General features: G+C 42.7%; 1 protein-coding gene across 1 annotated transcript in view; it reads left to right on the top strand.

Annotated features, from left to right (window-relative positions):
* Positions 1–17,580, top strand: part of LOC144510434 (ankyrin repeat and fibronectin type-III domain-containing protein 1-like) — an 878,059-nt gene that overhangs the window by 752,094 nt on the left and 108,385 nt on the right. The window lies entirely within an intron of this gene.

The following is a 17,580-nucleotide window of genomic DNA, read 5'->3' as shown; positions in this document are numbered from 1 at the left end:
GGAAGGTGCAGTATTCTAAGGAATATGTGACCACGGTGTAATGGGATAAACACTCCACAAGAGCACATCCTTGAGCATCTGCACGGATTGCTGTCTTTTCAACCATGGCGCTAAAAGGTCAGTGGCCATGGCAGCCTTCAAGAGGTAGAAAAACTATTGTACACATTGATGCACTCATGTCAGTGTGACAACAGCTTAGCAAGGCGACTCTCAGGTTAGGATGATAAAGTAAAGGTCCAAGTCCATATATATGACAGTGGCTGCCACCATTTCCATGGAGACTTTGATGCGCTCACATGCCAGAGCCACGACATCAGACAGAATGTGAATGGACTCTGCCAGCCTCTGATAACCCGGCCTGATGTTTCCCTGCCTGTTCTTGCATCTCCAATATTTCTCTTAGGGCTGATTGCAGAGGCTCATCATCAGACTTGGAGTCTGCAGGAGCCTGGTCTCTGGCAGTCCTTTGAGTGCTGGGGCTGAGTCGTCTGGAAGATGTTCTCGGCCTTGGCTGTAATCAACAAAATAGATCATTAGTGGTTGATTAGGCAGGCTCCCACACTTTGGATTACTCACAATCATTGTCTGCATATAGCCATTGTATACTGGATGGACCCACAATAGTTTGTTTATGGGAGGCCGATCTCACCTTCTGTGCAGGAATGATCTCTGTCCTCTCCAGCCAGCTCTGCAGCTTGTTCCTCGTAGAAGGAGAGGTCCTCAACTCCAGGGTCCTCCCTTCTGTTGTTGTTTTCTCTCTTTCTTTGTGGAAAATCTTGTCCTGCATACAGACAGATGGATTCAATGTGAGTTGTTCAGAAGCATCTGTGCCTACATTGTGTGCTGAGCCAAGTGAAAATACCATTTGTGCAGGATTTTACATGAAATGGTGCTCTTAAAGTGGCTGGCAGACAGTCAGCACGATGTCCCATCTGCTGATTGTGTGTGACATCCCTGTGCACTCTAACTCTTAGACTCCCTGATGCCCTTATGATAGTGTGAATTTGGGGCAAAAAGCAGATCAGATAATTTCTTGCACTGCAGGGTGGTCCTTTTCTGTGGCCCACAGGCACTGACTTCCTTGGTTCTTTCCAGGCTGGTGTGGTGAAGTTGGTGGACCTCCTGCTCCCACCTTTCAAAACGTGGACCTTCCACCTTTCCTGGATGGCCTGGAGGAGTTTCTCCAAGGAGGTCTTGCTGAACCATGGAGCAGGGTGTTTACTTACTTTGGACACCGTTCTACTTTAGATGTTCAGCCCACACTTGGCCTGCAATGAGTGAATGTCTGTGCGAGTGTTATTTAAATATGGTGCCAGAATCTTCAACCCTATGAGATGACAATGGGGCAGATAAATCACTGCCTGCTCTGCCACATAGTTCAACAAGCTCCTCACTGCTGCACAATTAATGAGCTGAATTTTGGAAGATTTGGCATGAAATGTTTCCCACCTGCCACTGCACTTTGTCTCCAGAATGGAAAATTCCACCTAGTGTTTCTGAGATGCCTTTTCTCTTCAACTGAGGATTCCATCCCCTCCATGGTTGACTGGACCATTTCTGCTCCTTTTCCACACTTCTCATCCCTTCCCATAACGACAATAGGTTTCCCTTTGTTGGGGTCCATATCAGAACCTCCAAGGTATATTATAAAGTTAGCCTAGACCCCAACTTTTACTATTGATTTTGGCAATAGGGTGAGCATAAGGTGTTTTGTTCCATATATGAGGCAATTGACCCATTAGGAAGCTTTTATCAAAACAAACTTTAGAACACAGTTAGAATATAGCAAAAAGAATTAGCATAACTTTTCCAATTAAAATACTGAAACATGACAAAGTATAATTCTTTACAACTAGCAATCTCTATAGTTCCAATTTAAAGCAGTATCCCCTTGGACATACATCCTTCTTCAGAATTAGTTAGCACAGAAAACAAGTATGCTCACATGGTGCTAGATTTCCTTTTAACACTTCGGAAAAGAAATCCAGACAGCAGTTTCCAGATTTCAGAGACAGAAAGGGATCCCTCTATCTGCAGCTTCCAAACAGCAACTCTTAGAGAAAGATCCACTCATATAGCCGAATCTCAGAGAAAGAGACTTATCTCTTCAAAAGATAATCAAGATTCCAGTGTTCAACTTCAGAAAGAGGAAAAGAGAGGCAGTGCTCTCTCTCAGCTCAAAGCAGCATCTGACTTGATTCTTCTGTGTAACTCTAGCTGCATCCAGTCATATGATTTGTTCCCTGTCAATCATTCTAATCAAGCCCCACTCTGCAAAACTCCAGGTGAACAGTAGAGCAGCGTTAGTTCAGATTAAAACAAACATTCTAACAATTAAAAGCAATTATGCTGCTGCAGTAACAATACTGGCCTGGTGGATATAAACACAACGGCATGGGTAATAAAAAACTGCTAAAACAGATCCTGCACAAGGAACATGACAAATACATTTTTAAAGGCATAGTATTGTCACAACTTGTCCTCACCTTCCACATCACCAGTCGATTATTTCCCGCCATTTCTGCCACCTCCAGTGTGATTCACCAGCAAACACATCTTCCTCTCCCCTTTCAGCATTCCAAAAAGTCTGTTTCCTTTCTGATGCCCTAGTCCACTCCCTAATTAGCCGAATCACCTTATCCCTTTACCAAGGCACCTTTTCATCCAACTGCAGCAGAAATGGCACGTTTCCTCTTACCTCCTCTTTCTTGGTCATCCAAAGCTCAAACACTCCTTCCAGGTGAAGCAGCGATTTGTGTATATTTCTTTCAATTTAGTCCACTGTATTTGTTACTCACAATGTGGTCTGCTTACACTGGGTAGACCAAACACAAATTGAGTAACAACTTTGTGGAACACCTCTGTTCAGTCAGTAAGCATGACTCTGAGCTCCCGGTGGCCTGTCATTTTACTTCTCCACCTTGGTCTCATACTGAATCTCTGTCCTTGTCCTGCTGCATTGTTCCAGTGAAGCTCAACATAAACTTGAGGAGCAGCACCTCAACTTTCGATAAATATTGGTCAGAGATGACAAATCAAAAAGCAGAATACTGCAGCTGCTTTAAATAAGAAGAGAAAATGCTGGAAATACTCAGCAGATCAGGTAATGTCTGTCGAGGGATTCTCCAATCTTGTCCGTGCCCACCCCACTACAAGTGAGAACAGAGAATTTGGCCTACCAGCCAAAACTCCATTGACTTCCAGCGTCATTTAAGAATTCCAGCCGTGGGCAAGAATGGAGGTTTTTGATGAATATTTCAGGTCGATGATGTTTCATCAGAACTGGCAAAAGTTAGAGATGTAGTCGGTTGTGAACAAGAGGTGGGTGGAACAAGGGCAAAATTAGGATCTGTGATAGGATGGAAGGCAGTAGAAATTGAATGACAGAAGATTGAATATAACAGGACCAAAATGAATGGTAGCAGGGGCAAGAAGTTAAACAAGAATGTGCCTGAAGCAGTTGTGCCATGATCTGAAAGTGAAAATAAGAGAAAAACCTAAACATGCAAAGAAAAGGAAACAAAATAGAGGGACAGAAATTATGGACCAAAATTGGTGATCTTAGTGTTACAACCTTCTGGACTCAACACTGAAATCACCAATTTTGGTCCATAATTTCTGTCCCTCTATTTTGTTTCCTTTTCTTTGCATGTTTAGGTTTTTCTCTTATTTTCGCTTTCAGATCATGGCACAACTGCTTCAGGCACATTCTTGTTTAACTTCTTCCCCCGCTACCATTCATTTTGGTCCTGTTATATTAAATCTTCTGTCATTCAATTTCTATTGCCTTCCATCCTATCACAGATCCTAATTTTGCCCTTGTTCCACCCATCCCTTGTTCACAACTGCTTTAACTTTTAACATCTTTTAACATCTCTAACTTTTGCCAGTTCTGATGAAACATCATCGACCTGAAATATTCACCAAAAACCTCCACCCTTGCCCACGGCTGGAATTCTCAAATGACCTGGAAGTCAATGGAGTTTTGACTGGAAGGCCAAATTCTCTGTTCTCACTTGTAGTGGGGTGGGCACGGACAAGATTGGAGAATCCCTCCACAGACATTACCTGACCTGCTGAGTATTTCCAGCATTTTCTCCTCTTATTTAAAGCAGCCGCAGTATTCTGCTTTTTGATTAGTCATCTCTGACCAATATTTATCTCAGTCAACATCACAAAAAACAGAGTATCTGGTCATTTTCACTTTGCTGTTTGTGGGAGCTTACTGGGCATACATTGGCTGCCACGTTTCCTACATTACAATCGTGACTGCACTTCAAAAGTACTTCATTGGCTTTAAGAAAAGCCAGTGATCATGAAAAGCTCTATTTGAATGAAAGTCTTATTAAATCTTATTGATTTGATTTATTATTGTCACTTGTATTGTTATACAGTGAAAAGTATTGTTTTTTGTGTGCTATACAGACAAAGCATACTGCTCATAGAGAAGGAGAGAGAGTGCAGAATGTAGTGTTACAATCATAGCTAGGGTGCAGATAAAGATCAACTTAGTGCGAGATAGGTCCATTCAAAAGTCTGATGGCAGCAGGGAAGAAGCTGTTCTTGAGTCGGTTGGTACATGATCTCAGACTTTTGTATCTTTTTCCCAACAGAAGAAGGTGGAAGAGAGTATGTCCGGGGTGCGTGGGATCCTTAACTATGCTGGCTGCTTTTCCGAGGCAGCGGAAAGTGTAGACGGAGTCAATGGATGGGAGGCTGAGTGATAATCAGTGGGTATCGAGAGGAGAATAGGAAACGTGAAGCATCGGTAACTGGCTGCCATTTTTAAGGGAGAAGTCTGAGGACATATTCCTGTATTGGCTGGTTTCAATACTGATGATCAATTATCTCAGTAAGTTAAATCTGGAAATGTTTACGACAGCTGTGAAACTAACTGCAACAGATGAGCACATCTCACTCTGTGTTGAGCCAGACATTTCTGGGTCATGATAGCACCTCCTATTGCTTATGGGTTGAAATATAAGTGAATTTTCACATTTAACTCTGACATACAACTTTCACTTAAATCACTGTGAAGCAAATGCTGATGAAATCTGTTTTCCTTTTTCTTTCTGGTGAGAGTACAACTGGGGGTTCCTGCCTGAGATGTACAGGTATAAATCCCAGTCTGGGATACACAGGTGCAGATTCCAACCTGTGCTGTACAGGTGCATATTCCAGCCTGGGATAAGAACATAAGAAATAGGAGCAGGAGTAGGCAATCTAGCCCCTCGAGCCTGCCCCGCCATTCAACAAGATCATGGCTGATCTGAAGCGAATCAGTTCCACTTACCCGCCCGCTCCCCATATCCCTTAATTCCCTTAGCGATCAGAATAAGAACATAAGAAATAGGGATGTACAGGTATGGATTCTGAAAAGAGATGCACAGGTATTAATTCCATCCTGAAATGTACAGGTGCGGATTCCAGCCTGGGATTGACAGATATGGATTCCAGTCTGTAATGTACAGGTGCTTGTTCCAGACTGTGAAGTACAGGTGAGTATTCCAGCCTGGGATATACAAGTGTGGATTCCAGCCTGTAATGTACATGTGTCAGAATCCTGAACCCTGTGTCTGCGTAGGTTTGCTCCAGGTGCTCTGATTTCCTCCCACACTCCAGAGATGTGCAGGTTAGGTGGTTTGTCCATGGTAAATTGTCCCTTAGTGTCCCAAGATGTTTAGGTTAGAAAGGTTAGCCATGGTTAATGTATGGGGTTATGGGGATAATAGTGGATAGTCAATAGAAAATTGTTCATTCCAGTCTGGTGGCCACACCATGGCTTACAAGGGAAATTAGAGATAGTATTAGATCCAAGGAGGAGCCATACAAATTGTCCAGAAAAAACAACAGACCTGAGGATTGGGAACAGTTTGTAAGCCTGTGGGGAACATAAAAACTGTCTGTAAAACTTTAATAGGTATGTGAAGAGAAAAAGATTGATGAAGACAAACATAGGTCCCTTACAGTCAGAAACAGGGGCACTTATAATGGAGAACAAAGAAATGGCTGACCAACCAAATACATACTTTAATTCTGTCTCCACAAAGGAGGATACAAATAACATACTAAAAATGTTGGAAAGCACAGGGTTTAATGAGAGGAAGGAACTGAAGGAAATCAATATTGTTAGGGAAATGGTGTTGGGGAAATTGATGGGATTGAAGACCGATAAATCCCCAGGGCCTGATAATCTACATCCCAGAGTACTTAAGGAAGTGGCTCTACATTAGTAGTCATCTTCCAAGATTCTATAGACTCTGGAAAAGTTCCTACTAATTGGAGGGTAGCTAATGTAACCCCACTATTTAAAAAAGGAGGTAGAGAGAAAACAGGGAATTATAGACCAGTCAGCCTGACGCCGGTAGTGGAGAAAATGCTAGAGTCCATTATAAAAGATTTGGTAGCAAGCACTTGGAAAACAATGGCAAGATTAGACAGAGTCAGCATAGATTCATGAAAGGGAAATCTTGCTTGACAAATCGACTGGAATTTTTTGAGGATATAACTAGTATAGTTGATGAGGGGGAGCCAGTGGATATGCTTTATTTGGACTTTCAGAGGCTTTCAATAAGGTCCCACATAAGAGATTAACATGTAAAATGAAAGCGCATGGGATTGGGGATAATATATTGACATGGATAGAAAACTAGTTGGCAGACTGAAAAAAAAGTAGGAATAAATGGGTCTTTTTCCAAGTGGCAGGCAGTGATTAGTAGGATACCGCAAGGATCAGTGCTAGGACTCCAGCTATTCACAATGTATATTAATGATTTACATGAGGGAAGTAAATGTAATATCTCCAAATTTACAGATGACACAAAGCTGGATGCAAGGGTGAGCTGTGATGATGCAGAGATGCTTCAGTGTGATTTGGACAAGTTGGGTGAGTGGGCAGGTGCATGGTAGATGCAATATAATGTGGATAAATTTGATGTTATCCACTTTGGTGGCTAAAACAGGAGGGCAGATTATTTTCTGAATGACTACAGATTGAGAGACGGGAATGTGTAACGTGACCTGGGTGTCCTTGTACGCCAGTTGCTGAAAGTAAGCATGCAGGTGCAGCAAGCGGTGAAGAAGGCAAATGATATGTTGGCCTTCATAATGAGAGGATTCAAGTACAGGAGCAGGGATGTCTTGTAGTTATAGAGGGTCTTAGTGAGACCACACCCTGGAATATTGTGTGCAGTTTTGGTCTCCTTATCTGAGGAAGGATGTTTTTGCTACCGAGGGAGTACGGTAAAGGTGCAGTGGTGACGGGAGTGGATGTTGAAGGTGGTAGACAGTGTGCCACTCAGGGAGGCTGCTTCGCCTTGGATGGTGTCAAGCTAAACAAGTGTTGTTGGAGCTGCACTCATCCAGGCAAGTGGAGAGTGATCCATCACACTCCTGACTTGTGCCTTGTAGATAGTGAACAGGCTTTGGGAGTCAGGAAGTGAGTTATTCTCTTAAAAATCCCCAGCCTCTGACCTGGCTATGTTGTACAGCTATAGATTCTAACCTGTGATGTACAAGTATGGATTCTAACTTGGAATTGTAATAAATATTGTTTACCTCCAAAGGGCAAATTATTACTTTATTTCATGGAGTCTCAGGACTTGAGGAAATTCAATCAATTGGGAGATAGGAGAGGAAGAAAGCACTCAACCAAATCGGAACTGGCTCAAAGAATAAGGAAACTCCTAAAACTCAAATTTGGCCCTTAGACTGTGCCGAATGACAGTGCAAGGACTGAAAGGAGCAGGGAAAGCAATAATAGTTATGATTGATATATAATTATATAATTAACATGCTCCATTTTAACTCCCAGCCTTCCACTCTTAGACCGGCAGCTGTGATATCAAATCATTAGGTTGTTTCTCACATCAAATTTTGAAAGAAGAACAAGACAGAATGGCAATAGGATCCCTATAGTTGGTGAGATTGTTAGGCAATAAGTGGTAATTAACTGGGATTTTGGTCTTGTTGAATTTGACCATGAATGGTGTCCACAATGATGTTGGAATTTTTACATTTAACTCTGGGTGAGTTCTGAAAAAGAGAAATTAATTAGTTTCTTAAATGTTCATGGGCCACGTCCATTTAGCTGAAGATCCCTACCTGTCTCTACAATAGATTCACATTTCTCTGCCGTGGTAAAGCTTGAATGAATGTAGCTGTCCCCTCCCCCAAAAATTCCCACTGACTGTCACACTGCAAATAATACTGCATCATGCTATCAGTTTACTATTAACAGATAACTATGGCTGGGAACAGTATGCAGTGGCTTGTAACCCAGTCCCAGCGCTTCCAGTCAGTCTGGTGCCAAGCTTCATCTTACACTTTTTCCTTAAATGTGCCACATGTAGACAAGCTGCACTTGACAGAATCTGAGAGAGTGAGTGCAGAATTGCAATTACATGCTCTACAGTTCAGTGATTTATGAAGTCAAACAACTCTAGTGAAGCAGCGTTAAGGAGAGATAAGGCCAGATTGTCACTACATTGGTGCTGGAAATTGATGACCTGTAGTTGAAGTTACAATATTCAACTAATGTCCTAACCATGATGAACAATTCACACTGTTAGCAATCAATACCAAAAGAGTGATGTTCAAACTGTTACCACATATTTAATTTATCAATGTTCAAGTGGTGAGGCCACTTAAGATGCACTTTGACCTCTGACAAAGTTTTCAAAAAGATGATAGCTTGCATGGCAACAACTTACATTTATATAAAGTCTGTAACATTGTGATATAATACGCTGCTTGATGTTTGTGTGTCTTTTGTGCTTGACGTTGCTTTTAAGAAAAATAATTTTGTTAAAGCTTTCATTGAATATGATTGGTTCCATGTGCTGTTGCCAATAATTGTCACAAGGACTTGAGCTTGAACAGAAAAAAAGCAGTTAGACACAGTGTAAAGTCCCCTCTACCTCCTCTCCATCAAACATTCTCAAGACGAATAGGATGGGAATGGAAGGATACAGCCTCTGTAAGTGCATACGGTTTTAGTTTAGGCAGACATCGTGATTGGAGCAGGTTTGAGGGGCCTAAGGGCCTGTTCCTGTGCTGTACTTTTCCTTGTTCTTTGGAACACCCTGTGTTAGATACAAAGTAAAGCTCTCTCTACACTGTTCTATCAAACACTCCCAGGGTAGGTGCAACATCGTTTAGATACAGAGTAAAATTCTTCTACTGCCCATAAAGCACTCCCAAGGCAGGAATAGCAAGGATTAGTTACAAAGTAAAATTTTCTCTACACACCCATGGTAGATATAGCATGAGTTGGATACAGAGTAATGCTTTCTGTACACTGCCCTATCAAACACTCCCAGGGCATGTAAGGCATAGGTTAAATGCTCTGTCTATGTTGTCCCATCAAACACTCCCAGAGCAGGTTCAACATGTGTTAGATACAGAATAATGCTGCTTCCACACGGTCCTTAGTGCAGCAGAGTTATAAACTGACTGAAGATATATATCCTCTGGCCCACCAATGTGCTTCAGATATTGCCTTAGTGTGTCAACTTCCCAATAATTGGAATTGAATCGCCGATTTAATGCCAATTAGGTGCAGTTTTGATATGAAGACTCATGATTCCAGCAACTGGATAATGGTTGCTATAACCTTTTGTATATGGGATGTTACAGTTTATCGATGGAAGAGCTTTATCTTCTTAATCTTGAATAAGTTTTAATGCAAATACTCAAAGTGAAATTTCAGTTCATCATCTCACCTCATTGAAAAGTCTGTTTTGGGTCGTGGATACGAATTTGGTGTCAGCAATTCAGTTGCATATATAACCTTGGTTTAGATCAGGTACCAGGTGTAAAGGATCTGTGTTGAACTACACCACCTAATCTCAGTTAATGATTTAACTGAACAGTTTATCAGAACAAATTGTTACATGTTTTACAGTTGGGTGGAAGGTTCACCATACTATCTAAAGCTTTTATTAAAATTTGTTTTCTCTTGATGGTGTTTGAAAGTTTCACACCATCTGACGGGAAATGTGTCTCTCCTTTGCTTTTCCAAGATACCTAGTACAAGATACATATTAGAATGTAACCAATGATAACATTGGATCTGTTGTAGTGTGACATACTGTAAGGGTCAGCTGACCCAGTAAACCAGGTAACCAATCACAAACTGATGTGGTGGTGAGCTGACCAGATGACTCAGTATAAATAAGAAGCTGCTGGGGTTTTGGGATCTTGGAATGGCCCAGGGTGAAGTTTTGTGTTGGAGTAATTAAGTTTCTTTACTAAACATTTTTAAAAATGTATAAGTTGGAGTAAGTCTTGTTTTATCTTATTGCCTACAACTGAAGAGTTCCTTCTGGTGAATCAACTATACATAGTAATGTTCTTTCATTTTATTTTTCCATTTGTGTCCTCTCCTCTCCTGGGGTTTTGATTCTAACAGGGAAATAGACAATCACCAGTACCCAATTGACCTTCAACTCTGAGCCAGTTATTGCTGAGCCAGTTATCAATGACATATTAGCCAACTGTAGATTGCAGACATGTGAGTCTGTTTCTCTCATATGACATCTACACGAACATACAAGGATCAATAATGATGAACAAGAGGAGGATGGTGCCTTATCCCTATCCTGTCCAAGCATACTAAAACCAACAATAATTTTCTAGCTGCCTGGCTGAAATCATCTAACACAGCAGCAATTGTAGTAGAATGTGGGACCTGTCTGGCATACTGGCTCAGTTGCTCTGTTTTTACTAACTAGTTCAGTAAGACTGTTCTGATTTGCAGCTTCTCAACTCATTAATAGTGCTAAACACAAACGTTAGCTTTCATTGGCAAGCTCATGCTTTCTACAAACCGGAAATTGATAATGGGACAGCCTGCTGAAGGGAAAACAATGAACAATACAACCATTAAAATAAGAAATGGAAATAGCACAGGCTGCACCCCCCTGAATTCTGCAATAAATGACTAAAACACCACACTTCACATACATGCAATCCACATACAAACACTCCACTTACATACACTCCAAATACCCATGTTTCACATGTGTGCAATCTGCATACATACTCTTCTCTAAGGAGAATAGTCAACTTTTCCTATCTGTGCACTGAAGTTCTTCATCCCTAGAGCCATTCTTGTCATTTGTTTTCTGAATCCACTCCTGTGCCTTCACATCCTTCTGAAAGTGATGTGCCCACAATTGATCACAATATTCCATTTGAAGCCAAACCAATGTTTTATAAGGTTTAATTGCAACATCTTACTTTTATACTGTATACCTCTATTATGAAAGCCCAGGATCCCCTACGCCTTATTAATTTCATTCTAAATCAGCTCTGCCACCTTCAACAATTTGTGCACATATACTCCCAGGTACCTCTGCTCCTGCATCCCATCCTTTACTTTGCATTGCCTCTCCTTGTTCTTCATACAAAATGTATCACTTCACATGCCTCTTAAATTTCATCTGTCATTCCACCAACTTATCTATGTCTTCTTGAAGCCTATTACTATCCTCAGTCCACAGTACTTGGAGTTTTGTATCATCTGCAAATTTTGAAATTGTACCCTGCACACCCAAGTCTAGGTCAGTGATATGCATCAAGGGAATCTGAAGTCCTGGCACTGATCTTGGGGAATGCCTTTGTATATGTTCTTCAACTCTGAAAGAAAGCTGTTCATTACTATTTTCTATTTCCTGTCACTCAGCTAACTTCATATCCATGTTGCCACTGTTCCTTTTATTCCATGGGCTTTAACTTTGGTGACAAGCTTATTATGTGGTACTTTACCTTTTAACATAAGTCACACTTCCCTCATCAAGCATCTATGTTATCTCAGCAAAAAACTTAATTGAATTAATTAAGCAAATTTGTCTTTCACAAATCTATTCTGACTTTCCTTAATTAATCCACATTTGTTCAAGTGACTGTTAATTTTGTCCCGGATTATCCTTTCTAAAATCTTTCCCGCCACCAGGTTAAACTGTCTAGCCTGTATTTCTGACCTTCTTTGAACATAGATGAAACAATTGCAATTCTCCATTCCATTGGAACCAGATTGGAAGGTTATGGCCAATGATTCTGCAATTTTCTCAATATTAATGGATGTGTCTCATCCAGACCAACTGACCTGCTTCAAATACAGCCAGCCTTTTCAATGTCTCCTTTTTATCACTTTTTAGTCCATTAAATGTCTCTTTCATTTGGACTTTGGCAGCATTTTCTTCCTTGGTAAAGACTGATCCAAAGTACTCATTTAAAAGAAGCAATGGCGACATGAGGAGAAACTTTTTAATACAGCGAGTGGTTAAGATTTAGAAAGCTGAGGCAGGCTCAGTGAGGCATTCAAGATGGAGTTGGGTTATTATCTGAAAGGGAAGGATGTGCAAGCTTAGAGGGAGAAGATGAGCAAATGGCTCATTTGCCAAATGAAATTTGACATCCACCTGAACGGTTGGTTAATACCTCATTAGAGGACAGAGACATCAACCAGGGTTATTTACACAAGTCCTGGAATGCATCTTAAATTAACAACCTTCTACTTAAATGATCAATAAAAAACTAATACACCAGTGAATCCATTCTTTGTGACAGACCATATGATAGCAATTATGTTGTCATGTTGCCCCAAAAGGCTTATGCAATGCTCTCCAATGTTGTTCTTCCCTCTGGTCCCACTGCAATGTTGAATATGACAATAGTTGGGATCAAAATGTTATTGATATCATCATAGAGTCATAGAGGTTTACAGCATGGAAACAGGCCCTTCGGCCCAACTTGTCCATGCCGCTCGCATCAAGAAGAGCATTGCTGTCCTGTCGAAATGGAACCAGTGAATTGTGTGAAGATGCTGCAATGGCCAAGTACAGTAGACTACAACTCCAATTGAGCCAATGTAGCTCAGGTACTGCAAGAAGGTAGAGAAGTTGAGCTGTGCAATGGAGCCATATTTTTACTCAGATCTTATAAGAGGGAAAAGCCAGGCTAGCTCTTCTTAGTCATCTGGAATACAATATCAAAATAGTCTATGGATTGGGAAAGCCTTGGACGTGTCACGAACAGCAGAGCCCTCAATTGGTGAGTAATTTACTGTACATTCTTTTTTCAAAGTATCATCTTGAAAAATTCATGTTTATTGTTTTATTTTCTCTCATGAGAATTTATTCTTGTTTACAGCGATGTTGCCTGCAGAATCAGAGATTTATTGCCATGATGGAGTCAGGTAATAAGGGGTATACTTTTCTATAATTGCTGTCTCTAGAACAGGGACAACATAAGTTAAGCTACAGGTGAAGGTCCCTCTACATTATCCCAGAAAACATTTTCTGGACAGATAGAAGATTGGTTAGATAGAGAATAAATGTTCATCAAACACTTTTAGATCAGGTACAGCACAGATTAAGGGAGCAAAAGGGATTCTCCTGCAAATCTCACTATGGCTGGAGACTCTCACAAGAGGGTCATATTGGGATTTGCGATGGGGAGATCTCATTGTGAGATTCTTCCTACCCCCGGCTGACAATGTATTCTAGTTCACAGCCAGCGAGGGCGTGAACCAGATTTGCACATATAAATGTTCATTTAAATTTTCAAAATTGGTTTTGAGGCTGAATTCTCCAGCCTCCTTAAATTCTCCCACCCATTATGTACTGTGAAGCTGGCAGAAACTACTCCTGGTCTTCAAAAATAAAGACCAGAAGTGATGACCATGCTGGGTACTAAGAGGCTATTGTAGCTCCCGGGTAATCAGGGACATGGCTGGACAGTACCCTGGCAGTGCCAGATAAGGTACCAGGGGCATTGCCAGCTTTCTCATTGCCAAGGGGCGGGGCCTGAAATGGAAAGGGGCATAGGCGGTGGAACCTGGGGGTGGGGCCTATAGGCAAGCCTAAAGCAGGGCTCAATGGCAGAGTAGCCCAATGGCAATAGGGGAAGGGCTTTTGATGCCAGCGATGAGGTGGGGTGGGGGGGGTTCTGACGATGCCAGGGTTCAGGCACTGAGGTGGGAGCGGTTCCTGATGATACAACTAATTAGCAGGGGGCGCGGGAACCTAAAGGTTAACCTGAGACTGAGGCGCCCTTTAAAAAATGTGCGTCGATCTCTGAGGAGCTGATCTTGCTGGTGTATATAGGCCTCACTGCTCTCACTCCCGCGCAAATTACTTCCACTTCAAAAAAATGACAAAATGAGGGAGGATTGCAAATGGGATCGTGCTGATGGAAATCACACCGTGGCTGGAATTCTACCACCCCACGTGCCACGGAAACGGGTGAGGGGTGGACAATGAAAATGTCTGTTGAACTCGGGCAGGATTTTCTGGTCAGGTCTTGCGAGGCCACAAAATCCTGCCGCGTGTTTCTTGCCAGAGATGACACTAAGTTATTTTTTTGGACAATTGCAGCCTCGATACTGCAGTAAGCTTCCTCTACACTGTCCCATTAAACACTATGAGAATCAGGTGCAGCACAGGTTAATCATGGAGCTTTGTGTAGAAACTGTTCTCTTGGATTCCTTGCAGCAACAGAAAGAGACATTAATTCCATGAATCATAGTCAGAGTCAGCCCCAGTCCCTGGTATGTAAGGACAGTATTCTGGTTGTCACAGCTAGTCTCCTTCACTGTAGTGAAAGTGCAGCGGTTGCTGCTAGAAGCCTTATTCCAGAGCAGGAGCTGATTAATGGGATCACAAAGCAAGCACCTGTCAGTAAATATTAGAGCAAGTCTCTTTTGTGTTCGACATCAGTTACTGTATAAATACCTATTTGTTTCTGTCAATGGCTGACTTTGTTTCTTGGTTATTTTTACAGCCAGCTCGTTCTGGATATTCTTATCCCTGGGCTTTTACTTTGAAGTAATGGTGAGAATATGGACTTTATGAAGAAGACACATCTATTCAAGATAATTGCTGTGCTCCTGAATGCTCTGAGCTATTACAGTAAATTCCCTTCTTTCTACTTGTGCTAGGTGATAAAGCACTACAGCTCCCCTTTTATCCAATAAATGGGATGGAATTGCAAACGATGGGTGGTATTTTACCATTTTTTGTCAAAGTGCTGGGTGGACTTGAAACCGGGAGAGTTTCAGATCCGTCTTTTGGATGTGTTTTTAGGCTGCCTCATACGCACTCTGCCTGCAAAATTCTGAGTGAGCCTGTTGCAGAAGCCTGTGGGAGGGGCTTAACATGCCCGAAAGCCTGCAGAGGGAGGTAGTGCGCATGTGCAGGCCTCCAATGCTGCGCATGCGCAGTAGCAGGGGTCTGACAGACAAAGAGAGAGCTGTCAGGCAAACTGAAGCAGCTCCCCCTCCCTGCAATCGCGGAGGCCCGTGGCCTGAGATACAGCCTCCACCAAACCCCGCCCACCCCCGCCGCCCAGACTGATTGTGGACCCCCTCCCCACCGATTGCGGCCCCGCTGTCCTCCCTCTGCTGATCGCTGCAGAGTGGCAGCGGGCCCCCTCTCACTCCCTCCCCCACCAATCGCTGCAGACTGGCAGAGGGCCCCCTCTCCCTCCTCCCCCCGCCGATTGTTGCAGAGTGGCAGTGGGACCCTCCCCATATTAGCCCCGCCTCCACTGGGCCCTTCCCCCATTAGTTCTGATCCTAGCACTGCCTGGTGGACATTGCCATGGTGCCAGACTGGCATTGTCCAGGTGCTAGGGTGGCACTGCCAGTCTGGCACTGCCCAACTGGCATCCCCCCTTGCCCTTGACCTCCCTGGGGGTCCTCAATGGCCTCTGATTCCACCAGCGAGGCCAAGTCGACTGCTCCCCATTCATGGGAGCACGTCTATTCCTCACCAGTGAGAACCTTTCTTGGTAAAGTCACAAATGGGCTGAGCCCAGATGATTGCATGCCGGGCTCGCTAATGACATGTAAATACTTCTTTAAATAAATTTCAATACATTAACCTGCCTCTCACCCATTTCTGGCGAGAGGCTGATCGCGCCGGAAATCCGGCACTCGTAAAATGCTGCCAGTCGTGAAAATGCACGCTAATCGCTTTACAACTGCGTCACGCCCGAAAACAGGTGCAATGCAATGGTGAAATCACCCCTGATATCAACTACATTCAGTGAGAGAATCCATAAAATTTGAGGTTGACCCACGATCATACATGTGAGGGGGAGGTGAATGGGCTATTAAGGGAAGCAGTGTGAAGAGACTATATTAGCAGGCTATATTGTTATGAAGTTATACCTCTTTTTTTGAAAATATGACTTTTCAGCTTTCAACTGACTGGACATTTTGCAGTTTGAACTGAGACTAGGCAAACTGCTTAAAAATGCAAAGCCACATTCCAAGATGTAGATGAGAAACAAATAAATCATCCTCAGGAAGGTGAAGGAAGAGGCATATGTTATAATCCAGATACAAATTGAACTTTCGTAACTAAGGAAAAATAATTAAAAATTAAGCATATTGAATATTGAAGCAACAGCTGCGATAGGCAAATGCACCCACCCAGAACCTCTTGGCCCAGAATTTTATGTCAGCTGCCCCCTCCCCAGGCTGGGTTTTCAGGTGGTTAGGGGGGAGCATGAAATTGGGATTCATAGACTCAAGGAATCATACAGCGCAGAAGATGCCCTTCGGCCCATCGAGACTGCACCAACACATTAGAAACACCTGAACTCCCACCTAATCCCATCTGCCAGCACTTGGCCCATAGCTCTGAATGTTATGGTATACCAAGTGCTCATCCAGGTACTTTATAAAGGATGTGAGGCAACGCACCTCTACCACTCTCCCAGGCAGCGCAATCCAGACTGTCACCCCCTCTGGGTAAAAAAGGTTTTCCTCACATCCCCCTCTAAACCCCCTGTCCCTCACTTTGAACCTATGTTCCCTCGTGACTGACCCTTCAAATAAAGGGAACAGCTGCTCCTTACCCACTCTGTCCATGTCTCTCATAATCTTGTACGCCTCGATCAGGTCACCCCTCAGTCTTCTCTGCTCCAACAAAAACAAACCAAGCCTATGCAACCTCTCTTCATAACTTAAATGTTCCACTCCAGGCAGCATCCTGATGAATCTCTTCTGCACCGCCTCCAGTGCAATCATATCCTTCCGATAATGTGGCGACCAGAACTGCACACAGTACTCTAGCTATGGCCTCACCAAAGTTCTATACAACTCCAACATGACTTCCCTGCTCTTGTAATCTATGCCTCAACTGATAAAGACAAGTGTCCTATATGCCTTTTTCACCACCCTATTAACATGCCCTTCTGCTTTCAGAGATTTGTGGACAAACACGCCAAGGTCCCTTTGTTCCACAAAACTTCCTTGTCAAATTACTCCTTCCAAAGTGTATCACCTCACACTTTTCAGGGTTAAATTTCATCTGCCACTTATCTGCCCATTTGATCATTCCATTCATATCTTCTTGTAGCCCAAAACATTCCGCCTCACTATTAACCACCCATCTAATCTTTGTGTCATCCGTAAACTTACTAGTCCTACCCCCCCCCCCCCCCCACATAATCATCAATCTCATTTATATAAATAACGAATAATAGGAGGCCCAGCACAGATCCCTGTGGTATGCCCCTGGATACTGGCTTCCAGTCACCCAAGCAGTCTTCTGTCATCACCCTCTT

This window comes from Mustelus asterias, chromosome 23, assembly GCF_964213995.1.
Source record: "Mustelus asterias chromosome 23, sMusAst1.hap1.1, whole genome shotgun sequence".
Classification (NCBI taxonomy): Eukaryota; Metazoa; Chordata; class Chondrichthyes; order Carcharhiniformes; family Triakidae; genus Mustelus; species Mustelus asterias.
The sequence above is the reverse complement of the archived record's forward strand: the minus strand, read 5'-3'. Positions and strand labels throughout refer to the sequence as shown.